The sequence below is a fragment of the Myxine glutinosa genome, chromosome 4, assembly GCF_964187855.1.
Source record: "Myxine glutinosa chromosome 4, kmMyxGlut1.1, whole genome shotgun sequence".
In the NCBI taxonomy this organism is placed as follows: domain Eukaryota; kingdom Metazoa; phylum Chordata; class Myxini; order Myxiniformes; family Myxinidae; genus Myxine; species Myxine glutinosa.
The window spans coordinates 112,832,119-112,852,167 of record NC_136264.1 but is presented as its reverse complement, the minus strand read 5'-3'; the positions used below and the strand labels follow the sequence as shown (position 1 = coordinate 112,852,167).

General features: G+C 44.1%; 1 protein-coding gene across 23 annotated transcripts in view; it reads right to left on the bottom strand.

Moving 5' to 3' along the window:
* Window positions 1-20,049, bottom strand: part of LOC137417608 (vinexin) — a 361,763-nt gene that overhangs the window by 259,905 nt on the left and 81,809 nt on the right. The window contains exon 1 of one of the 23 annotated variants that reach the window (XM_068103515.2): window positions 5,903-6,042. The exons of the other annotated variants lie outside the window; for them this stretch is intronic. The gene's annotated coding sequence lies outside the window, so the exon portion shown is untranslated. Of the gene's footprint in view, window positions 1-5,902; window positions 6,043-20,049 lie in introns of those variants that run through there. 23 annotated transcript variants of the gene reach the window in all.

Below are 20,049 nucleotides of genomic sequence, written 5' to 3'. Positions count from 1 at the left end.
ACACTTACAATGTCTCTCCGAAAAGACCGACTGGAAAACCCTCCCATCTACTTTCTCAACAATCCTCTCCAAGAAGTTCTGTCACTCAAGCTTTTGGGTCTCACTATCTGCCATGACCTTTCTTGGGAAAACCACATTTCCAAGCTGGCCGCCAAAGCCAGTCGCCGACTGGGCATCCTCCGTCATGCGAAGTCCTTCCTTGGCACACCTGAGCTCCTCACCACATACAAGGCTTTCACCCGCAGCTCAATGGAATACTGTTCCCCCCTCTGGGCCGGTGTTCCTGCCTCACATCTAGCTCGGCTTCATGCTGTTGAAACCAAAGCTTTCAGAATCATTGGAATCTCCTGCGATGAAGCTAACTCTGAGGGCCTTTCACCCACTCAGCGCAGGCAGGTTGGTCGTCTTCTGTCTTCTACCGACTCCTCTCCGGCCTTGCTCCCCCATCTCTCTCTGTGCTCTGTCCCCCAAATATTCCTACAGGTCGCACAAGATCTGCCATTAACCCTCTTATGGTTAAACTGTCAAAATCTAGGCTCTCTGCTCACCTTCACTCTTTAATTCCGCTTTTCTCCCGCCTCTGGAACAAACTCCCCCACTCCCTTCAATCCCAGTCCTCCCTCCAGGTCTTTAAAACAGCTGTTCATCACCATCTCTTATCTTCCCCCATCCAAAACCTTGATCATTTCTACCACCGCTAATTCACCCCAGATACACTTTTTTGAAATTCCAACTTCTTTCCTGGAAGTCCCTGCAGTGTCCATATGTTATATACCTCTCCCACCTCCCCCCAAGCCCTCTCCATCCCACAGTTCTCTCGATGTCTCTGCTCTCAAATGTTGTGTTTGTGTCCTTCCCCGTCTCTCCCCATCTTGTCTACCCCTCCCCTTATTTTGTGTTTTATGTGTCACTTTGACTTTTTGTGTGATTAATGTTAGCTCTTTCATGAGCCTCGATCTTGTATACAAAAAAATAATAATAATAAATAAATGGACAAACAAACGGACAGACAGGGGTGAAAACCTAACCTCCATCTACCTTTGGTGGCGGAGGTAACAACTGGAAATGCAAGGACCGCAGAGCAAAGACTATAAAAGGACAAACAACTCATGGTTTTGTCAAAGAAGACAAAAGCTTTAACCAGCCTCGGTGGTAGAGCATCTGCTCTGAGTCTAGAAGGTCAGCGGTTTGAACCCCAGCCGAGTCATACCAAAGACTTTAAAATAGTAAGTGTTGCTTCCTTGCCTAATGCTCAGCATTTAAAAGGCTAGAGCACATACAAACAACCAAACATTGGTAATAATAGTGCAGTCTTTGATGGGCCTAATGGCTTCCTTCTGCAGCAAAGTTCCTTGAAAGGGAACTCGTATTCTTATTATAAAAGTCCAACATCTTAGCTACAAGAGTGGCCCTCTTCTAGGCCAGAACACCTTGGCCTTAATCACTCAGATCTTAAATGTCCTTGGAGGGGTGGAGTGATAAAAAAAAACCAAGAGGTGCAATATGTCATGTACACTAATGACATAAAATACAGCACAAGACCCAAGCAACCATTCTCATCAGCACCATTGTATTTTGGGGTGGCATCGCTCCTATAAACACACATTATTAGCTCACCTGGACTTTAGTCTGGTCTCGGCCGAATGAATTCCGTTATGTTGGGGCAACAAAGAACTTCCACAACTCAAAGGAATCTTCTTATTCCAAAATGTCTGCCACATTTATTGGAACAGAATTGGAAATGTGGTGGCTAAATCGACCAAATAAAAACCAATAAAAGGAAAGAGGAAGAGTAGAGATTAAAGGAGAGAATAAGAGGGTATGGAGAGTATGGGATAAGTGGGAGAGAAAGGGGAAAATGTTTGGAGTAGTGGGTCATATTTATAGTGTGAAATAGACAAATTTATGCTGATCAATTGTTTTCGAAGAGTATATGCTGGTCAAATGGTAAAACATTTAAAATTAACCAAGGAGTGAAATTGAGAAATTTATAGACAGTACATACAGTCTTGTGCCTCATTCACACAGTGAGCTGTTCCTATGCCGGGACATCTCAAGCATATCCCAATCTCGGTCAAAACCCCAAAGTCCACAAAGAAGCGTTGCCTTACACGAGGCCCGTTAAGTGTCACAAGTGTGATACTTTCTCACCTTTTACATTCAAGGTAGACGGGTGATTCTGAACAGTTATGGCATCAGGCTTCCAACTTCCTGTCATCATCAGGTATTCTTCCTATTACCAGGTGAATGGTTTATATCTTCCCCAAAGTTCTCTGTCCTCCACCTTTCTCTTTAACTCCATACTTCCCTCTGCTTTCAGCATACCAAGTAGTGCCATTCTATACGTCTTTGAGGCCTATTTACATCCATCTTCCTTTCAAGAACATCCTTCAGAAAACAGTCACCTCTTAGAATTCGACCCCTACCAACTCTTGCCTCTTTTTGCATACAGTCATACTTTGTTCATTCAAACACTTCTCTGCTTTACATCATCATTCCGTGGTGTCCAATTTTCCAATTCATACAGCATCATTCCAAACCATCGCCGCTATAAATCAAAACTGTGTGCAAGAATAATTTTATGATATTCAAGGCTTATTTAAACATTCAAATTCAAATTAATATCCCCTTGTTACACTTCCCAACCTGAGTGTGCTACTAAAATACAGAACTTGAAATGTGTTGTATGTCCAAGATTTTTTTTTATATATATATAAAATTATTCAGTGTTACACCTATGATCCACATCACCTTTTTTGTGAATACAGATCTTGATTCAATGGTCTCAGCATGTTCCATTTAGACTGTCTATCATTTCCTGCATTCCTTCCTTCAAACATGCTACCATTGTTGGATCATCAGCAAGACTGGCCATTTTTCACAATTGAACTCCAACTTTGACCCCTTCATTTACATCCTTGACCAATTCATTCCATAGTATTTCTACATATATACAGTCGGACCCCGCTATTCGCGGTTCCACTATTCGCGGGTTCCGTGTATTCACGGTTGATAAAATGCGACGCGTTTCCTTATTCGTGGAAAAGTGTACCGTGAATTTGCGGGGCATTTTCTATTCGCGGTCGTGTTCTGCGAATTTGCAGTTTTTCGAGAGCGCAAAAAAATTAATTTTCACGAGCCACTAGTTTGACACATTTATAAAAACCCATCCTTCACCAGCCATGAATAAAGCAGCTGGATATACGCCAAAACAATGTTCTACAACCCGCAAGCATGACCTGCTTCTACATTCACTGCTGTGCGTTTTGCGTTTTCATGGCTTTCGCAGGATATCCCCTCATTCACACTGTGAACAGCTTCACGGGATATTCCACCAGCTGCATAACACATCATCACCGAGAGTTACTGGACAGAAGGAAAACACTCCACAGTATCTATTAGTGCAATTAGCTGTCTCCCTTTTCCCCATTGAAACAATGGCACGGCATGCATTCACGGATTTTCATCGACATTCGCGGATTATCGCCGCCATTCATGGGTTTTGCCTTGCTATTTCCGGGACTTTCATCAACATTACCGGAATATTTTCGACATTCACGGGATTTGCCTCACCATTTGTGGGACTTTCATCGACATTCGCAGTTTGTTCCTCGATATTCACGGATTTTCACAATTCGGGAACCAATGCCCCCATTTTTACATTGAAACAATGCCCCATCATTTGCGGTTTTGCAATTCGCGGCATTTTCCAGGAACGTATCACCCACAAATAGTGGGGTCCGAGTGTACTGAATAAAGTTGGACAAAGCAAGCAGTCATGATGAAAATAATGACGCACTGTCCCTGGGTCTGTTTTTTTAAATTGCCTATTCCAAGAATCTCCATCTGTCTTTCCTGTCTATGCCTATCTTACTCCACATATACATCACCTTTGTCTGGTTGATCTGATCAAGAGCCTTTTCATGTGCATAAAACACACAAACAGCTCTAATTACAGCTTTCACTTAGAACTCTCATCAATCCAACTGTTTCTCCCATAGCAAAACCTTTCAGAAATCCCAACAGTTCCTCACCAATATACTTGTTTGCTTTGGCTTTTTTGCCTTTAGAATAGAAATCCTGTTTTTTGATTTGTGAGGAATCACAGTTATTTTTACAATGGCCAATGTGTTCTGCAGCCTTAGCTCTTTCTTTCTTCCAATGAAATCACCATGGATTTATTTAAGTCATTCTCCTTTATGATGTACGTGATTTGCGTATCTCTAACTTTCTGGACTGTGCACTCACCAAAGCTCTTAATCTTCTCCGTTGGACAGTTCACCTGGCTCCACCCTCAATTTCTATACTACAGCCGCCAATTAATAACCCTTTCAAACCCTGTAGACCTTTAGAAGTTACCCGATGGGTACAGGAGGCGGTGGGGTGCTTACCTGAACGAAGCACACGGTTTGTTTCCCGAAACCAACAATGAATAAACAACACGACACAACAAATAAAAAATACCACGATAATGACTTAATAGAAATAAAGCACGGAATGAAAATGAAAGGTGAGGTAAATCTAATTCCTAATTTGAGACGTTTTCACAGTCACAAATACACAAAAGGGGAATGCTAAATTAAATAAACTGTTTTAAGCTGGCCGGCACTCAGCTTGCTCAACGAGATCGTTCAATGAAGTCGGCTGTACAAAGTGGCCTGAAGCCACCGCGTGGGAAATGCACAAGATGGGGCGAAGTTGCTCTTCGTGTCACCACGAACGTGAGGTCGTTCGTGTGGCCAGTCTTCTTTCGCTCTCCAGCCCCTCCGAAACGCAACACGGTTCCAGCTCCCCCGAAAAGCAACACTGTCCAACAACACCCCCCTCCTCCAACATTGCAAGGCCACACAAAAGCTCCGAAAAGTTCTCTTCACAAGCACACCCGAGACCAGAGCGACCACCCGAGAACAAGACCAGACCGAGAGAGACCTCACAAAAACTCTTCCTATTCCTTTTCAGGTCCCGTTCCATTACTTTTAGTCCCATTACTTTCCTGTAACTCCGAAAAAAGTGTTGAATGCAACAATGACCCTGTCGTTGTGCTATTTTGGTCCTGAAAAGTTTCCGGTGCTTTGGGAAGAAGAATAAACAATTGGCATTCGGTCAAATAGGTGAAAATATTGTTGCTTCAGATGTGGTATGTTAACATGGACTGTCTGAGCTGAAAGGTCTAGCTAGATAAGACCATCCGTGGATCCCGAAACAGTGTTAAAATATATATGTAAAATATATATATTGTTACGGTTACCGGAGCGGAATCTTACTGCCGGCACCAACTGTGTTACGGTGCTTGGACAGGAATCCCGCTCCTGGCACCGATGTGTTACAACCCGGGGTTCTGGTTTACTATGACGGGGTTAACCTCTGTTCCCTCCAGAACTTACTGGACCTGCGGCTGCCGCACACGAATAACTCTGTGCTTAGCGGGTTGCGAACCTGCAACTACAAACACCAATCGGACCGTCGCGCAATAGCTTACCTGTACCACGTGACAGTTTCTATTAGGAAACGTACCGTACGTACCGTACGTACCCTCCAGCGTACCAAATTTAGACGGCCGAGAGAAAACCGTTGGTAACCGCCAGAGGGATGCTAATGCCGTTTTGGTCGATGATAACCTGGATACAAACAATAGCGGATCAATGAAGGAAAAGCCATTCACGGACAGATAGAAAGGAAAACGTTTAACGATTTGATTTATTTACAAATATTTACAATGTAATTATTTCAATAGCAAAGAAAAAGGGACAAGAGGCAGAAACATAGCTTATTCTACGCCTTATGATGATTACTACGGATAAACAACATCACATAGGCCCAGCACACTTTCACGGGGAGGGGAACAAACAAACGAACGTAGGAACCCTGATAGCACAAAGGCTGCAATGCTCTGGATACCTACCAGCACGGCAAGTGAGGTCGTTCATCAGCACGGACTTAGGCAGGTAAGGTCGTGCGCACGTACACCAAGAGACAGTCTGGCAGCCAGTGGAGAACAATGAACACGTACAAAACGAGCAAGTTCAAGGCCTCTTTGTCATGTCCAAGTGCAGCCAGAGGGAGCAGGGAGAGTCCGGGCAAGAGAGCAATCATGTGCAGAGGCTGAGTGAACCCGGCAGAGAGAGACAGGCCCAGAGTGTAGCAATCTTTCAGACACGTGGTGAGTGCACAAAAGACATGCCCAGAGTGGAATAATGCAGGTGTAGAGGCGTACGAGAAGGCGGCCTGCCCAGAGCAAAAATGTCCACGTGCTCATTGGGGTGAGAGAGAGAGAGAGAGAGAGAGAGAGAGAGAGAGAGAGAGAGAGAGAGAGAGAGAGCAGCCAGAGAGTCTCAATGCAGGCACTTGTTAGGTCCACAATGTCCAAGAGCCAGCACAACTGCGACCGCCTGTGACCAAGAGCCCGGACCAAGAGAGTAAATGAACCGTAACCGCCTGCGATGCCAGCCACGAACCAAGAGAGTAAAAATCGTGTTCAAAATCCCTTTGTTCACCCTCGCCGAGGGTGGGGGGGGGGGGGAATCTTGGAGGTCTCCTGGCTCCCGATTGGTGGAGCCGGTTACTCCGCCCCACAAGTTCCCCCAAAGTAACTTTCATCTTGATTGGTGGGTTTATGAACCCAGACACTATGTTGTGCCTTGGAGCCTGATGCATTATGCCTTATGAGTGGAGGACCTATCTTTCCTTTCCCCAACGCAAAAAGACATACTAACCCAAAATAAGGGGAAGAGACTAAGATAATGGTCTGCTATGAAATAACTATTGTAAGGGACCTGTATGGTGGCTGCCATTACTTTTTAGTGGTTTCTCAAAACCGCAACAATATTTTTAAAATATCAATATGTATGTCTGTGAATTATAGTAAGGATTATTAACTGACACCTTATAATAACAGAATAAATGAAGGGTGAATCCATTTCAAAGAAAGATAAACTTTACGTGAGCAGTCTCACTATGCACTGGCATGCATTAAAACACTGTTGGGAAAAGATTTACTCAAACATAATCCATAAATTAATTAAATCAATCCCAAATGAAATTGAGGCAATTGGCAAGGCAAATGTATCACACTGATTGTTGATTATATGTTGACATATTTGATTTTTACTATTATGATAGTGTTGTTATATCCTTAAGAATTCATGGAAATCCCTTTAAAGTCCTTTTGGTTTCATATTAAAATGATTTCTTTTGTTATCACCTCTTAATTAATATATTTCCTACTGAAGTCATACTTTTGTACCCCCACTGTATTTATGGCCCTCCCTACTCCACCCTCTTTCAACCACAAAGTATGTTCAGGTGGATTTTAACCAAGCTATTATTATCGAAGGCCATGCATTGTTCAGCAGAGCAATTTTTGGACAAGATAAGGAAGCTCCACCTCTGGCACACAATAAAATGAAGATTCACAACAGGAAAGATTGTGTAGTGTCAAAACCATGCCAGTAATACCCTCACGCGATGCTGCCCTCAAGAACAGGCCAGCACCCAGTTGCGGCTCCAACATATTTGTTGAACTCAACCTGTGTGCCATGACACAACTGCTTCTATCCCCTTAATAAGCTACAGAAGAAACTGTGTTGTTCCTTCCATTTCTCCGACATGAGTAGGTACAACGCCGATTCCCTCATCATCTCGGCACCTTTAACTCGGTTCTTTCACCGACCCATATTTTAATTAACTAGAAATTAATAAAGGCTTGCTTTTTTGTAAGACTGCCTTACAAAACTGGATTTGCAGTAGTAAACAATGTATTTGACATGAGAAAACGAATTCGCACAGAATGGTATTGGTGGCCCATTGACATTTTTACAGTGTTGTCAATCATGCTCCATAAGATTACTGCCATTACTAATCACAGCCAGTTTTACAGGTATTCTTATTCACATTTCAAGATAGTGACATTCAAAAAGAAACAGACAAAAGAAAGAAAATGAAATTTCAATATAGCTGGTTTGAATAGCTGCTTGTATAATAAAGCATGGAGATCTTGGTTCCCGCTCAGTGCTGAGATTGAACAAAACCAACTTGTAACTGGCATGTCCAGCAATCACATTTTCCGCCAATTCCTCAAGCTGGAAGCAGGGTGTATTCCACATGCAGCTTTTCCACCACATCGATTATACTGCAGCCATGCTAAAGGTCGGATTTGCACGAGCGCTTGCTTGTGCCAACATTGCCTACAAAGCGTCGAAGCTTGCCCAGTCCAGTTGTGCGCAATCGGGAGTGCTCCTTGGTTCACTCCTTGTATTCCAGTGTAGGTAAAGCGAACAAGTTACTTGTTCAAAGTTTGTGGCAAGAAAAAAAAATGCAGAGAAGGTTCCCTTTGTGTCCGTCTTTTAATGTCACCCTTGTGCTCAATGCTTTTAAACATTTCACACGACACAGAGAATGAATGTAAGGACCGAGGCTCAATTGAATGTTCACTTTCCAATGAGCCTTAATATTGTGTACAATATATACAATACATATACATTTATACAATATATGCCCATTTGCCCTAAAATCCCCAATTTTCATATGATTGATTTGAAATTTGAATAGGATTTTCATATCAGCTTTCTGATTTCAACCACCAACTATATTTGAGGTCTACATAGGCCAAAATGTCAACATAGGCCAAATTTCTAAAATTGTCAATTTTCATCCGATTAACTTCAAATTTGAAGACGATTTGCACATGAGGTCACTAAATTCAACCACCAATTTATTTGTGAGGTCAAAATGATGCTCTACTGAGTGCATTTCTACTTTGTTCTCTTTTTCCAAGTGTTGCTCGATGAGTGATTTTTCATTCTGTCTGTCTGTTTGTTTGTCTGTCTGTTTGTCACCAGCCTACAGGTCACAATTCTAAACCGATCGTCATGACACTTTACCAAGTTGTAGAGGTCGTCACAATTGAGAAGCCTGTTGACGTTGAGGTTAAAGATCATCTGGAGGTCAGATTTTTTAAATCGCCATTTTTAATCCGATTGACTTAAATTTGAACAGCATTTGTATATTGAGTCACCCAATTGGAAAACCAACTAATTTGAGTTCATAAGGTCAAAGGTCAACTCAAGGTCAAACTTCCAAAATCATCAACCTTCATCTAAAAATCGTCACTTTTCATCCTATTGACCTGAGCTTTTCTATATATAAATATAATTATATATATATATATATATATATATATATATATATATATATATATATATATATATATATATATATATAAGCAAAGATTTGCGGTTGGGAGTAAATCCAAATGACTCCATGGTAAGATCTCCAACCTTTAATTGAACAAACAATGACTCAACGTTTCGATTAACAACATGTGAAGCCACACGCCTCCGTTAATCTTCCTCAAGAGTGATAAAATCATCTCAACATCCCCTTATATGCAAAGTGGGCGGGGTATATGCAAAGTGGGGTGGGCAAAGCTGGACAGCCAATGAACAGTTTACCGCATAGGGCCACATGTCACACGTGATCTTGATATTATGGCAATTTTATTTTACCTTAAAAAAAATTTTGCTTTAATATATTTGCAGTTTTAATTTAATTTACAATTTAATTGTTTACAAGTTTAACTTTTAATTAAATGTAATTATTGTTCCTGATTTTCTAAAGACTTGAGTTATAATCCAGCATTGCTTACAGGATTATTTTAAGCCGTTAATATGCGGTTGATTTTTGAATTTGGTCAATAACGTCTCCGTTCACGAGAGCGGTGTGATACGGTTTCATTGGCTGTCCAGCTTTGCCCACCCCACTTTGCATATACCCCGCCCACTTTGCATATAAGGGGATGTTGAGATGATTTTATCACTCTTGAGGAAGATTAACGGAGGCGTGTGGCTTCACATGTTGTTAATCGAAACGTTGAGTCATTGTTTGTTCAATTAAAGGTTGGAGATCTTACCATGGAGTCATATATATATATACAAGATCGAGGCTCGTGTAAGAGCTAACATTAATGACAAAAAAGCAAACTGACACATAAGACGAAATAAAGGGAGCGGGAGACAAGATGGAGAGAGAGAGGGAAGCACACAAGTACAACATTTGAGAGCAGGGACATCAGAGATGTGTGGGAGGGAGAGGGCTTGGGGGGGAGGAGGCGTGGGCAGGGGTTTGGGGGGTGGGAGAGGTTAAAAAAAAACAAAAAAAAAACACATGGACACTGCTAGGACTTCCAGGAAAAGAGGTCGGTATTTCAGAAAAGTGGATTTGGAATGAATTAACGGGGGTAGAAAAGATCAAGGTTTTGGATGGGGAAAGATAAGAGATGGTGGTGAACAGCTGTTTCAAAGACCTGGATGGATGAGTGGGATTGAAGAGAGTGAGGGAGTTTGTTCCAGAAGCGGGAGAAAAGATGTTACTGCGCATGCGCAAGATTGGAGGTCACGTCTCTTCAAAGCTGTCCATGCGCTCCGCTTTCGAAGTTAAGGAATTTTTCACAATTGTGTTTTTGTCGAAACTGTATCTTCCTTTCGGTGTGTGTACCTGTTGGTGTGTCTTTAATAGGATTCTCGGTGTTGGTTTTTCATACCTGTGTACAGAATCGTCGGTTAGTTCATGTCGTGTATTCTGAGGCCTAGTGCAGTAGGCTACCGTGTCCGACCTTGACTTGAGGCTTTGTTTTTGTCTCAGCGATTCTTCGATTGCGCTGCAATTACTTTCGGTCTCTGTTTTTCCCGGTCTTTTCACCCCATACTTCCTTGTTTAAAATCTCACCTGAAAAAAAAACCAAAAAAATATTTCATTCTCTGTTCTTATCCGTTTGTTCGTTCTTATTTGTTCGTTCGTTCTTCGACCACGTTGTTCGTGATCACGTGATCACGTTGTTAAAAATGTTTAAACTGTCCCCTGAAGAACTGTATTCTATCGTATACTATAACACCATTTTCTTCTTCTTCTATAATAGGATGCTTTCGACTTGCTCACCAAATCTATTCATTCCAAAAAAAAATTCCATCTCTTACAGTGCCTCTTTCATACATTCCCTAAACTCTCCAGCACTCCACACATCCTTCAGCGTCCTCAAATGTATTTTTGACTCGAAGGTCTCAAGAAACTCATTTTGCAATAAATGTTCGTTTCCCATTAATCGTACACTTTTCAAAATCCAATCTCACCCCTCCCCTCCAAATCTTCCCCATCACCCCTTCCCTCCAAAACTTCCCCATCACCCCTTCCCTCCAAAATTCCCCATCACCGCTCCCCTTCAAAACTTCCCCATCACCCCTCCCTTCCAAATCTACCCCCTTGCCCCTCCCCTCCAAGTCTTCCCCATCACCCATCTCTTTCAAATATTCCCCCTTGCCCCTCCCCTCCAAATCTTCCCCATCACCCATCCCTTTCAAATCTTCCCCCTTGCCCTTCCCCTCCAAATCTTCCCCATCACCCCTTCCCTCCAAAACTTCCCCATCACCCCTCCCCTCTAAAACTTCCCCATCACCCCTCCCCTCTAAATCTATCCCCTTTCCCCTCCCCTCCAAATCATCCCCATCACCCATCTCTTTCAAATCTTCCCCTTGCCCCTCCCCTCCAAATCTTCCCCATCACCCATCCCTTTCAAATCTCCCCCCTTGCCCCTCCCCTCCTAGACTCCCCTCTCACCCCTCCTCCTCAAAGCATCCTCCCCGCTTCTTCCCCTTCCAACTTTCACCTTAATCTCCCCCAACCTTCTGCCTCACTCTTCCCCCTCCTCAAATAACACCTCACTGCACCACACACCACACCCAATCACCATCAAACCTTTTGTCCACCCCATTCTTCCCTTTCTCCAAGCTATTCTGAAATCTCTGACACACCTTCAACAGCTCTCCCTACCTCTTTCACATCTAACCCTACCGCTCCCCCCCCCCCCCCCCCCCCGTTCTGTATCCGATGCTCGTATGGACCTCAAACATCTGGGGCCTTCGCTCAAACTTGACTGATCTCTCCATACAGGTTGCTTCTGACAAACCAGACGTGATCTGCTTAACAGAAACTTTCCTGCTTCATGATGTCTCTGATTCCTTGGTATCTCTCCCAGGTTACTCCCTCCTCTGGTATGATAGACCTGAGCCTCGTCCTGGAGGTGGGGTTGCCATCTTTATAAAAAAAACTCTCTTCCTCACTCGCCCTGCACTGCCCTCTCTCCACCTCACCCCCGGGAATACCTTTGGCTACGGCTTCCCCTTCGCTCCCACCTTTTGTTCATATGTGTGTTGTTCCGTCCACCAAACAGTGATGACTCCATCTACATCTCGCTGTCTGATAATATGGACCAACTGCTATCTACCCATCCCAACTCTCTCTTCCTCATATGTGGTGATTTCAATTGTCACCATGCCAGTTGGCTGGGTGTGGGTACCTCTCTCACCAGCCATGGCTCTTCAGCAAAGGACTTCTGTGACTCACTGGGACTGACACAATCTGTCAATTTCCCGACCCGGATCTCAGTCAACGGAGCATCTTCTCTTCTGGACTTGGTTATGACTAACTTCCCTGAAAATGTCTGCTGCTCTTCTTCTGCTCCAATCGGCTCATCTGATCATGTGCTTGTTAAAGTGGACATCTCTCTGACCATTCTCAGAGAGCCTCCTCAGTGTCGACGAGTCTGGCATTTCACTCAGGCCAACTGGCACGGTCTTCAAGCAGCCATCAATCATCTGGAGAGGTCTCCCATCTCTACCGCCTCTGACATCAACTCATCCTGGGAATTCTTCCAAAGTAAATTGCTCTCTCTCATGCACAGATTTATCCCATCTCGTCTTCAGTTGTCATACCCTTCCTCCCATCCATGGTACACGGAATCTTGTGGTGAGGCTATTGCCCAGAAACAACTTGCTTTCTTCTCCTGGAAAGCAAATCCAATGGAAGGAAATCTCATTTCCTTTCACAAAGCCCGAAACAAGTGTGTGTCCACCCTCAGGAGAGTCAGGAAACAATATCTCTCGGTTCTCAGGACCGAACTCTCTTATCTGTCTCCCTATTCCAAATCCTGGTGGCGTCTGGTCAAATCTGTTTCTGGTGTTTGTTACCCCTCCATCCCCTCCCTCACATCAAACGGCCACACAGCTGACCCCGCACGTGAAAAAGCAGAATGCCTCAACTCTGTGTTTGCCTCTAAATCTTGTGTCCCAAACCCATCCCTCTCTGTACCCACCATACCCAGTTGTACCCAGCTGCTCCTGGTCTCTGTGTCCTTTCCTCCTGACAAGGTGGAAAAGTTTCTGTCAACCCTCGACTCTGATTATGCAACTGGACCTGACGGCATCAGCCCATGGGTCCTAAAATCCTGTTCTTCCGCTCTTTCACTCCCTCTCTCTGTTCTCCTCACCCTCTCTTTTGCTCAAGGTCATCTGCCATCTGCTTGGATATCTGCCAACATCACCGATTTGCACAAAAAAGGTGCAAAAACAGATCCCAGCAACTACAGACCAATCAGCCTTCTCCTGATTATCAGCAAAGTCATGGAATCCATCATTCCTTCAGATATGAAATCTTTCCTCTTCTCCAATGGCTTGATCTCTGATCATCAATTTGGTTTCAGACCTGGTCACTCTACTCTGGACATGCTGCTTCTGCTTTCTTAACAATGGATGGAGGTCCTCAATGTCAAACAGGAAATTAGAGGTGTCTCCCTTGACATATCGCGTGCCTTCAATACGGTCTGGCACCCCGCTCTGCTCACCAAACTCTCCTCTTTTGGTATCCATGGAAATCTCCACGCATGGCTGGCGAACTTCCTCTCTAGTCGTAGTCAACGTGTGGCCCTGAATGGGTTTCTCTCATCTCCTTTTCCTGTTCAGGCTGGAGTTCCACAAGGCAGTGTTCTGGGCCCTGCGCTTTTTCTGGTCTTCATCAATGATCTCTCTGACTCTCTTGAAAATCCTCTCTATCTCTTTGCTGATGACTCTACTCTCTGTCGCTCCATTCTTCATCCCTCAGATCGGCAGTTTGCAGCCTCCTCACTCTCTGCAGACTTGGACAAAATCACAGACTGGGCAAACAAGTGGAACATGCCTTTCAATCCTGACAAAGCTCACACTCTTACGATGTCTCTCCGAAAAGACCGACTGGACAACGCTCCCATCCACTTTCTGAATAATCCTCTCCAAGAAGTTCTGTCACTCAAGCTATTGGGTATCACTATCTGCCATGATCTTTCCTGGGAAAACCACATTTCAAATCTGGCCTACAAAGCCAGTCGCCGACTGGGCATCCTCCGTCGTGCAAAGTCCTTCCTTGGCACACCTGAGCTCCTCACCACATACAAGGCTTTCCTCCGCAGCTCAATGGAATACTGCTCTCCCCTCTGGGCTGGTGCTCCTGCCTCACACCTAGCTCGTCTTCACGCTGTTGAAACCAAAGCGTTCAGAATCATTGGAATCTCCCGCGATGATGCTAACTCCAAGGGCCTCTCACTCACTCACCGCAGGCAGGTTGGTGGTCTTTCCGTCTTCTACCGACTCCTCTCTGGCTTTGCCCCCCCCCCCCCCCCCCCAGCTCTCTCTGGGCTCTGTCCCGCAAGTATTCCTACAGGTCGCACAAGATCTGCCTGCAACCATCTTATGGTTAAACTGCCAAAATCAAGACTCTCTGCTCACCTTCACTCCTTCATTCCTCTTTTCTCCCACCTCTGGAACAAACTCCCTCACTCTCTTCAATCCCACTCCACCCTCCAGGTCTTTAAAACAGCTGATCACCACCATCTCTTATGTTCCCCCATCCAAAACCTTGATCTTTTCTACCCCTGCTAATTTCACCCCAATTCCACTTTTTTGAAATACCAACTTCTGTCCTGGAAGTCCTTGGTGTCCTTGGTGTCCTTGTGTTTTATACTTCTCCCACCCCCCCCCCCTTCCCACACCTCCTCCCCCCAAGCCCACTCCCTCTCACACATCTCCCTGCTCTCAAATGTTGTGTTTGTGTGCTTCCTCTTCTCTCCCCATGTTGTCTTCCGCTCCCTCTTTTTATATATTTTGTTTGTCTGGTTGATTTGTTTGTGAAGTAAATGTTAGCTCTTTCACGAGCCTCGATTCAGTATACAAAAAAAGAAGAAGAAAAAAAAGAGGAATGAAAGAGTGGAAGGTGAGCAGATAGTCTTGATTTTGGCAGTTTCACCAGAAGAGGGTTGCAGGCAGATCTTGTGAGACCTGTCGGAGTATTTAGGGGACAGAGCACAGACTGGGGGGTGGAGGGGGGGGGGCTAAGCCAGAGAGGAGTCAGTAGAAGACAGAAAGACCACCAACCTGCCTGCGGTGATTTATTGAAAGGCCCTCACAATCAGCTTCATCACGGGAGATTCCAATTATTCTTGAAAGCTTTGGTTTCAACAGCGTGAAGCCCAGCGAGGTGTGAGGCAGGAGCACCAGCCCAGAGGGGAGAGCAGTATTCCATTGAGCTGTGGATGAAAGCCTTGTATGTGGTGAGGAGCTCAGGTGTGCCAAGGAAGGACTTTGCACGATGGAGAATGCCCAGTCAGCGACTGGCTTTGGAGGCCAGCTTGGAAATGTGTTTTTTCCAGGAAAGATCATGGCAGATTGTGAGACCCAAGAGATTGAGTGACAGAACTTCTTGGATAGGATTGTTGAGAAAATAGATGGGAGGGTTGGCCTGACGGTCTTTTTGAAGAGACATAGTAAGAGTGTGAGATTTGTCAGGATTGAAAGACATATTCCACTTGTTTGACCAGTCTGTGATTTTGACCAGGTCTGTAGAGAGTGAGGAGGCTGCAGACTGCTGATCTGAGGGATGAGGTATGGAGCGACAGAGAGTGGAGTCATCAGCAAAGAGACAGAGAGGATTTTCCAGAGAGTTGGAGAGATCATTGATGAAGACCAGAAAAAGCATAGGGCCCAGAACACTGCATTCGCAAACTCCAGCCTTAACAGGAAGGGGAGATGAGAGAAATCCATTCAGGGCCACACGTTGACTACGACCAGAGAGGAAGTCCGCAAGCCATGCATGGAGATTTCCATGGATACAATAGGAGGAGAGTTTGGTGAGCAGAGCGGGGTGCCAGACCGTATCGAAGGCACGTGATATGTCGAGGGAGACGGCTCTAATTTCCTGTTTGGCATTGAGGACCTCCATCCATTGTTGATACAGCAGAAGCAGCATGTCTGGAGTAGAGTGACCTGGTCTGAATCCAAATTGATGATCAGATATCAAGCCATTGGAGAAGAGGAAGGATTTGATATCTGATGCCAAGACTTTGCTCATGATTGGGAGCAGGCTGATTGGTCTGTAGTTGCAAGGATCTGTTTTTGCACCTTTTTGTGTACAGCGGTAATGTTGGCTGATTTCCAAGGTGAAGGCAGATGACTTTGAGCAAAAGAGAGGGTGAAGAGAACAGAGAGAGGGTGAGATAGAGCGGCAGAGCAGGATTTTAGGACCCGTGGGCTGATGCCGTCTGATCCAGTTGCAGAAGCAGAGTCGAGAATTGACAGAAACTTCTCTACCTTGTCAGGAGAGAAGGACACAGATTCCAGGAGCAGCTGGGTTTGACTGGGTACGGTGGGTACAGAGAGAGACGGGTTTGGAACACAAGATTTTGAGGCAAACACAGAGTTGAGGCATTCGGCTTTTTCACGTGCGGGGTCAGCTGTGTAGCCGTTTGAGGTAAGGGAGGGGATGGAGGGGGAACAAACATGAGAAACAGATTTGACAAGACGCCACCAGGATTTGGAAGAGGGAGACAGGTTTGAGAGTTCACTCTTGAGAGTAGAGAGATATTGTTTCCTGGCTCTCCTGAGGGTAGACACACACTTGTTCCGGGCTTTGTGAAAGGAAATGAGATTGCCTTCGTTGGATTTGCCTTCCATGAGGCAAAGGCAAGTTGTTTCAGGGCAACTGATTTGATCAAGATCATCAATTTTGATCTTGATGAAATGGACAATTTGCTGAATCAATTGCAACCTTTTTTTTCGGGGCCGGGGGGTTGGATTTTGCAAGTATCGTGCTCTGCATGATGTCTTCTTGTTTATTTATTTATTTTACGGACACGTTTACGGTTTTTACGTAAATTTTCATTACGATTTTTATTTCACAGTTTACAGCTATATAAATTACAATTTCTAAATGATAGATATCGATTGATTTTTTCTCCCTTTTTTAGCTCACCTGGAGCGTCGTTCCAGGGAGCTTATATGATGGCGCATCATCCGTATGTCAGTCAGTCCATAAACACTTGCAACTTCTTCTCCGACACTGCTGATGGGATTGTAACCAAACTTGGTAAAAATGATATGAAAGTCCTTGTCGTGTCCATCTTGTTCATCCCGCGTACCCCGACCCAGCCCTCTCCCTTCCACAGATGTCCCTGTTCTCTACTGTTGTTGTGCTTCTCTCTCTCTCCCCCTCTCGTCTCCCACTCCCTTTATTATATGTTCTATGTGTTAGCTCTTACACAAGCCTCGACTTGGTGCACAAAAAAAATACATTTTTAAAGAAAGAAAGGCACTTCCAACCAGAAAGTAAAACTAGATCTACTCCGCAAACAAGCAAGAGCAGATCCCTCTCTCAGGCGACTTTTCAGCCGCTTCACAGCAGGTTTCCTCTGGCCAATAGACCCGGAGCCTCAGCACATACCCAGATTTTATTCACAATTAACCACTTCCGGTCACGTGCTGGTGCTCATACTCAGATGGAGGCGTTTTTTATTTTTGCAAACCTCAAGCAAATAAATGTCAAATCACATCATTTATGGGCTACTTTGTTCTTTTTTGTTATTATTTACACATGATCTGGTTTTCTACACCCATTTTTCAGCAGGATTCCTCAAAAGAATCTGATTTCTTTAATTGCATCAGCTTTGGAAGATGACAGTCCATGCTCGAGCTACACTGTATTTGTGTGGCATTGGGATACAACAAACAACAACAGGCATTTTAAGGCCATTTTCCCTTTTAGAGCGGAATTTCCCCTTTTTTCCTTTTAGAGCATTTTTTTCCCCCCTTTTAAAGCGGGGGTCAGCCTTGCGGTCCCCATGACAATCTTCTCCATTTTGCCCTATTTTCTGCATCTCTCCTTGTTAACCCTCTTTCCCGCATTTCTTCTTCGACCATCTTTGGCCAAGTCTTTCTCGGTCTTCCCCGTCCTCTACTTCCTTCTACATTCATTTCCATCACTCTTCTCAACCAGTCACTTTCATCCTTCCTCAACACATGACCAAACCATCTCAACCTGTTCCTCTTCACAGCATCCATCACAGGCTCTATTCCCATCATCTTTCGCAATTCATCATTTGTCTTCCTCTCTCTCAACGATACTCCGCACATCCATCGAACCATTCACATTTCCACCCTTTCCAACCTTCGTTGCTGCTCTACGTTCATTACCCATGTCTCGCTCCCATAAATCATAACACTTCTCACACATGCAGCATACACCTTTGTGTGGCATTGGGATGCAGGAATTAAAATCCAGTAATGTCTTGGTGAGAGTTGGTCTCCTGTCGACCGATTGTGTTGATGTTGTTAGGGTTGTTAGATGCTGTAAGGTTGTTGATGATGGTCGGACCGATGACCGTATGTTGTTGTTGATTTCCATCAGGCTTACATTGAACCTCTACATTCAAAAAGTAAAGGCCAATTCCCTTTCTTTCCACATTTCAATTGTAAAGCTAATGCTGGGAAACACCTGGCCAAGTTGCCCAAGTAGATAGTCGACCATGTTTGTATGCACAATGGCGAAAGTGTCATCCACATACGTGTTCCAGTATCGTGGGAGCAAATTCTCATGGGACTCAAATATCTTTTGTTCAAGTTCCTCCATTACCATCTTGAAACCATCCTTTCACAAAGTAAATTTACCCTCCTTTTACTATAATTACTGGATGATATCAACTAAAAGTTAATAATATGCTTATTGCCACAGGAGGTGAGATTAAGCTGAAATTTCTAGCATTAGCACTTAATCTCAGAAGAAGAAAGTACCCTCTAGGCGAATGATCAAAAGAAAATCAGCAAAAAATAATTTCCCATGGTGATAAACTTAATTTTAACAATATTTACTTGATAAAATCCATTATTTATCTTGCCTGCCAAAGCAGACCAACATGAGCATTCACAGAGACTAATATTCTGCTGTCTCTTAATTACTGCTCAGTCTCTTACGTGTTAGCAATTCATCAAATTTCTTATCGTTGATTATATCTGAGCTTCTAAAGGCTGACACATCTTTGTTTGGAATGTCAAGGATTATGCCTACTTGATGTCTGGTAGGGACCCTATGAGATGTTTTAGAGTTCAAAGCTTTCCTTTTCATTGCCATATCTCTCGTTAAGACAGAGTTTGACAATCTGCTAACAGCGTGCTGATAGGAGCTTTCATTTTACAATTTAAATTGGCCTTAGGCCAGCTGTACTGTTAAGTGCTCATTGGCAGTTCTGCAAGACCACGTTTGCAGCTCGTTTTAGCTCGCAGCTTATCCACATGTGAAGGGACAATCTACGTGTGTGCATTGATCACCGTGATAGCTTCTTCTTTAATATCCAGCAAATGGCTGTGAGTAGCATCATTTGCTCGGGCCACAGCTGTGCTGTGCTGATGCAGGTTCCCGAGTAGGTTAGGGCAGGTACTTGGACTTTGGTTCAGGGTTCCGGCAATAGCTCACCTACTCTCCGTGAACAACACCTTGGGATATTTAACGTCCACCAACTAATGCTGGCAGACGAGATGTTTAGTCCACAGAGATGGTGTACACATTGATGAATCGCCCTACACGAACACCAGGGTGACCATTTATAGCGAGGTCAAACACAGGCTAACCAGCTTAGGGGTCGGGAATGTATATCGCTAGGAGATCTTGGCAGCCCCACCACTGCAGTTTGATTCCTCATTGTCCATCCGCATTCCTTTTTCCCCCTAAATACTTTAAATTGGCAGCATAATACCATGCTCTTGTCAAATAATTCGTTCATGGCAAATTATTTTCTGAAGTTATACTGATTCACTTATGGCAGTTTAATTTTGTTGTGGTTAGTTGCACTTCTGACTGTGAGCAAATCAAACTCTTAACATCTCTCGAACAGTTTCTTAATCCTTACATTGTGATTTGCTTTTACAA